Source organism: Plectropomus leopardus, chromosome 15 (assembly GCF_008729295.1).
Source record: "Plectropomus leopardus isolate mb chromosome 15, YSFRI_Pleo_2.0, whole genome shotgun sequence".
NCBI lineage: Eukaryota > Metazoa > Chordata > Actinopteri > Perciformes > Serranidae > Plectropomus > Plectropomus leopardus.
This window is the reverse complement of record NC_056477.1, coordinates 5,725,336-5,729,981: the sequence shown is the minus strand read 5'-3', so window position 1 is coordinate 5,729,981 and position 4,646 is coordinate 5,725,336.

Genomic DNA, 4,646 nt, shown 5'->3' with positions numbered 1-4,646 from the left:
TGTGTGTGTGTGTGTGTGTGTGTGTGTGTGTGTGTGTGTGTGTGTGTTTTCATGTGCACGACATTCAAGCAGTACACCTATAACTGCAACATTATACTCACACAATACTTTGTTCTTTTGCTAAATAAGCATGACCTTTGATTGCGTCGAACGTGTCAACTAAAATTCTTGTCAAATACAGAAAAAGTGCTGCTTTAGGCAACCAAAACAGCTTTGATAGGATAAAGTTTTGGACATAACATTTATTTTCACTGAAAATTATAACTTTGCAAATGATTTTAAATGTCTTTGGATGAGCAAAAAGTGATTAATAGACCACCACAAATTTCTTTTAATGTCCCTACAACCCATTTGTATTTGTGTCTTCTGCAGGTGCAGAAATCTCTTTGTGGTGGATAAATGCATTTTTCTCATTTGATATAGAATCTGGTAGACAAATGCTGGAGTGTGCACACGTCTTTGGGCGTTCTTGACATGCAGGAAAAACTTTAACATCAACCCAAATAAACATATAGTAAATAGAAAGACAATACGACATATGTTACAGTTAAAAAAATACATTTGACCACATCACACAACTCCGTTCTACAATACCACACTTTATTACTCAAATATTTATTCTTCTCCGTGACTTAATCAATATCAATGAAGGCAAATTGGCTTTTAGGTAAGACAGTGTGTCAAGGAGAAAATTTATGGGATGGGTTCAGTATTAATGGACTTTTATTCATTCAACACATTTATGCATCTTGCCTTGTGTGTGTTTTTATAGGTTTTATATGTTAAAAGACTGCTTTTACCTATTAGAGCAGCTATGAGGAACTTTCATTTTTGTGTTGATTTTGGTGGAGAGGGGAATGTAGACTGCATTTCCCATGAGCACCAGCGCCTTGTGTCATAAGGATCTTTATCACACTTAACACACATTTGTTATTGAAAGGAGAAAAAGAAAGACGCAACTTATTTTTTACACTATTAAACTTTTTTAAACACTGCTGCCTGCAGGATGCATCGTGATGATGTAATGCATGTATTTGTGGCTGTGTAAGATTAATAACTGTGATATAATGATGAAAATGTGAAATGATGATGAAAGTCTCCAAAATAAACGTTGTTTTTGTACCGATCGTACACCTAGGTTACATGTAAGCTAACATAAATTTACAGATTGATGTAAAACCATGTCTGGTAACCATGTAAATATTTCGCTAATAAAATAGACATATTAAATAACTGTCTAGGAGGAAGAGGGCCAGCTCAGGATGGGTTTTGAATCCTTTTAAAACCGGCCGTTTTCTCAATCTGTTGACTTCACTGTCCTTTTTAAGTTTGTTTTTTTTGTTCTTCAGTCATTTATTTTCTTTTTCGCTTGCTGATCCTAACCCATTACAGCTATAACCACAAAATATAATGTCAAAAACAAGATTTTCTAAAGAAAAATCTTCTCCTGCTTCTTTAAACTGGCCAATGTGCTAGTCATTGTGAAACTTTGCCTGGGAAAATGTAAACAAAGGCGCTTTCGGTCTTTGTGCGGTAAATCGTTTAGTCTTGTTTTGTGGGGATTTGGACCCACAGAAAGGCATTAATATGCTTTATAAATCACATATCTTCTAACTGATGGTCTTGTTTGCTTGTGTAGGTCTTATAGAGGCATCAGCGTTGAATTGAGGCGTCTCAAAACCACTTTTGTAGCTGCTTTAACATATGAGTGACACATTTAGCTCACTCAGTGAGGAGCCCTACAGATACTATCTGAGCTTTATTGTTTATGCGGGTTTTGGATGCTTAACAACTATTAAATGTCAATGACGTTTGACGTCGGTTTGCATTGAGGTTTTGGCAGATATTAAAGCCAAGTTAAGGAGGGAACCCAGATTCTTTGCCAGTGACCTCAGTTTCCACAGAGTCCCACAGTACGTCTGTGCTTTCGCCTTTCGGTTGACGTTTTAATTCAGTGTCCCGCAGTGCTGTGGGTGCATGCATTTTGAGTTTGGATGGCTCAAGATAAAACAAGGAGCTTTCAGCAAGGCAGCGTGAGCAGCGCACAGGGCTTAATTCATAGACAGCATGTTGCACATTAGCAAGTTTTCAGCTATCATTCGTGTGTGTCTTATTGAATAAAGGTTCATGTTCCTCAGTCAGTCTGACTGAACACCTCTGTTGCGTTTGTCAGATAGGTTCAGAGTCGGCTTAAGTTCTCAGACACAAGATTTTCCAAGGCCAGACAGCGATCAATAATTACTGTGACTGTGAAGTATATCAGAAGGATGTGACACAAAGCGGGTTTCCATCAACCCTCAAATTGTGTGGATTTACATTGTGAATATAAACTGTGCCAAATGGAAACAAAATACCATTTATCGCAAAGAAGTTTTTATGCTTGCATGAGGTGGTTTTTCAGGAGATTCAAAAAACCCCTATTTTGCAGAACTGCAACGGAATCACTTTTGTCACTTTCATAGGTTACATGATGCTATGGCTATGCACTTGTCCCTCTGGCATGATGCAGCATGCGCTACAAGAAGTGTTATTGTATTGCACAACTCTTCAAAAGTTTAGCAGATCATTCGGAAGTTTTGAATCCACAATTCCTCTGTGAAATCGTGCACTATCACCTCCCAGAAATCCCTCATATGAGGCCTCTCCCTCATATAAGGGGCTTGCCTTTCTATTATCGCTCAGATAATACGCTTACGATGCTTTTGGTTGCAAATAATGACGACTAGTGCGGTGGCTGCAATAGAAATAAACCCACTAATGTTTTGAACATCCATCGCCATGCTTCTTGGAACGGTATCACGAGAGGAGAAGTTGCATAAAAACACTCAGTAGAAATACAGTCATCTTGCAATTGTGTTTTATTGACATTTTGAAAATATTGCTCAAGTTTTGCACAAATCTGTAATGGAAACCTGCCTACAGAAACTCACCTTTAAGTTTTTGTAGTGATTGAGCAGCTGAAAAGGTTGAATTTGCAGACATCCGTGTCTAAATGTGACATGTTTCCGTGTGTGTGTGTGTGTGTGTGTGTGTGTGTGTGTGTGTGTGTCTGTGAGAGAGAGAAAGCGAGAGATCAACACCAGATTCACAGGTTTAAGCATTCACACCTGCGACCAGCTCTGCACAGTCTTGCACTGTCATGGTCCAGCACTAAGCAGCTCTGCAGAAGCAGTTGGTCTTGAGCCACCTGGATTTCACAGACATTGTTTTATTGGATAAATCTTATCCATGCATTTAGCCTCAAAATCACTCAAAACTTGAACGTTAAGTGTGTCTTTCATTGTGTAACTTGACAAGTTTACTTTATATTTATAGCTCATATTTTCCTTTTCAACCAACTAAAACATCATCTCTGCAACTTTTTATTTTCAGTGAGTGTGTATCTACTGTAGGTGTACATGAGGCCTACACATGCTCATGCTCACACAGATAGCTGTGTGTGTTTGCCCTTTAGAAAGAATTTTTTGAGGGAACTTCTGCAGCAGCTGCTAATGTCAGTGTTACTCATTCACCTTCCCTGCTCAAATTTTCCCAGATGGTTCAAGGATTGAACCGGTGACCCTCCAGTCACAGTGCCTCTTCTGTAACATCTAAAATGTGCCTGCGCAAATGTATGTGTATGTGTGTGTGTAAGCCAGCTGACCACAGCCGCTCTCCCGACTGTGTGTAAGTGACTGTGTCTTTATCTGTGTATGTGCACTTTATCAAATGCACGTCCCCGTTTCAGGTTAATTAACAGAGGCCATGTGAACAGATCCCACCGGGGTCAAGGTGATCGAGGCGACTGAGCAGGTGGAAAATCGATGAGATTGGCTCACACAGAGCACATCGACCACTGGTCAAACACAGCCACTATTGACTGACATGTTTACAGCGGATGTGTGTTTAACAGTGGAGTTCTTGTGTTGGACACTTTAGCTACAGATACAGAAAGAAGTGATACGTAAAAAGATGCAAGTTCAAAAAAACTGGCAATTTCTCCTGCTAAGTTCCCAATTTCATAGTGATATGACTCAGATGGGTGTTTCACCGTTTCTGTGATAGCAAGACTGTGGGATATGTGTCGTAGCACCTGGCGACCCAACCCAAACGACCCCGCCTAACTTGACACTGCACACATTCAAGCTCATGTTTGAGGCAGCGCCAATATTGTCATGAGGCTCTGCCAGCGTCTAAGTGGACTGTAGACCGCCGATTGTAGTCTTGCATCTTTTTATCCTTCCCGTTCTTTATGTTGAAGGTGTTCCTGGCAATAACGGCTCCTCAACACACTGACACTCTCATAATGTTTGCGCTTTTTGTGATGGAAATTTTAGTACCTTTTGCTTTGAGCTTTGGATTCTGGCGACTGACTGTACTAGGATGGTCTTCACATCCTCCATGGATGAGGCAGAGTGCAGGAGAACCATTGTCCAGATCGCTGTCAGTAATCGTTAAAGTAGTCAAAAAGCTCCGCGTCAAGGAGCCAGGTGTGGATGAGGTTCGCCCTGAGATGTTGAAGATTTTGGAAATTGCTGGGCTGTCTTGACTGACACACCTTTTCAGTGTCACCTGCAGGTCGGGTGCCTGTTGAGCAGCAGACAGGGATGGTGGTTCCCATTTCTTTAAAAAAAGGGGAATGTAAAAAATCTGTATGCTCCAATTTT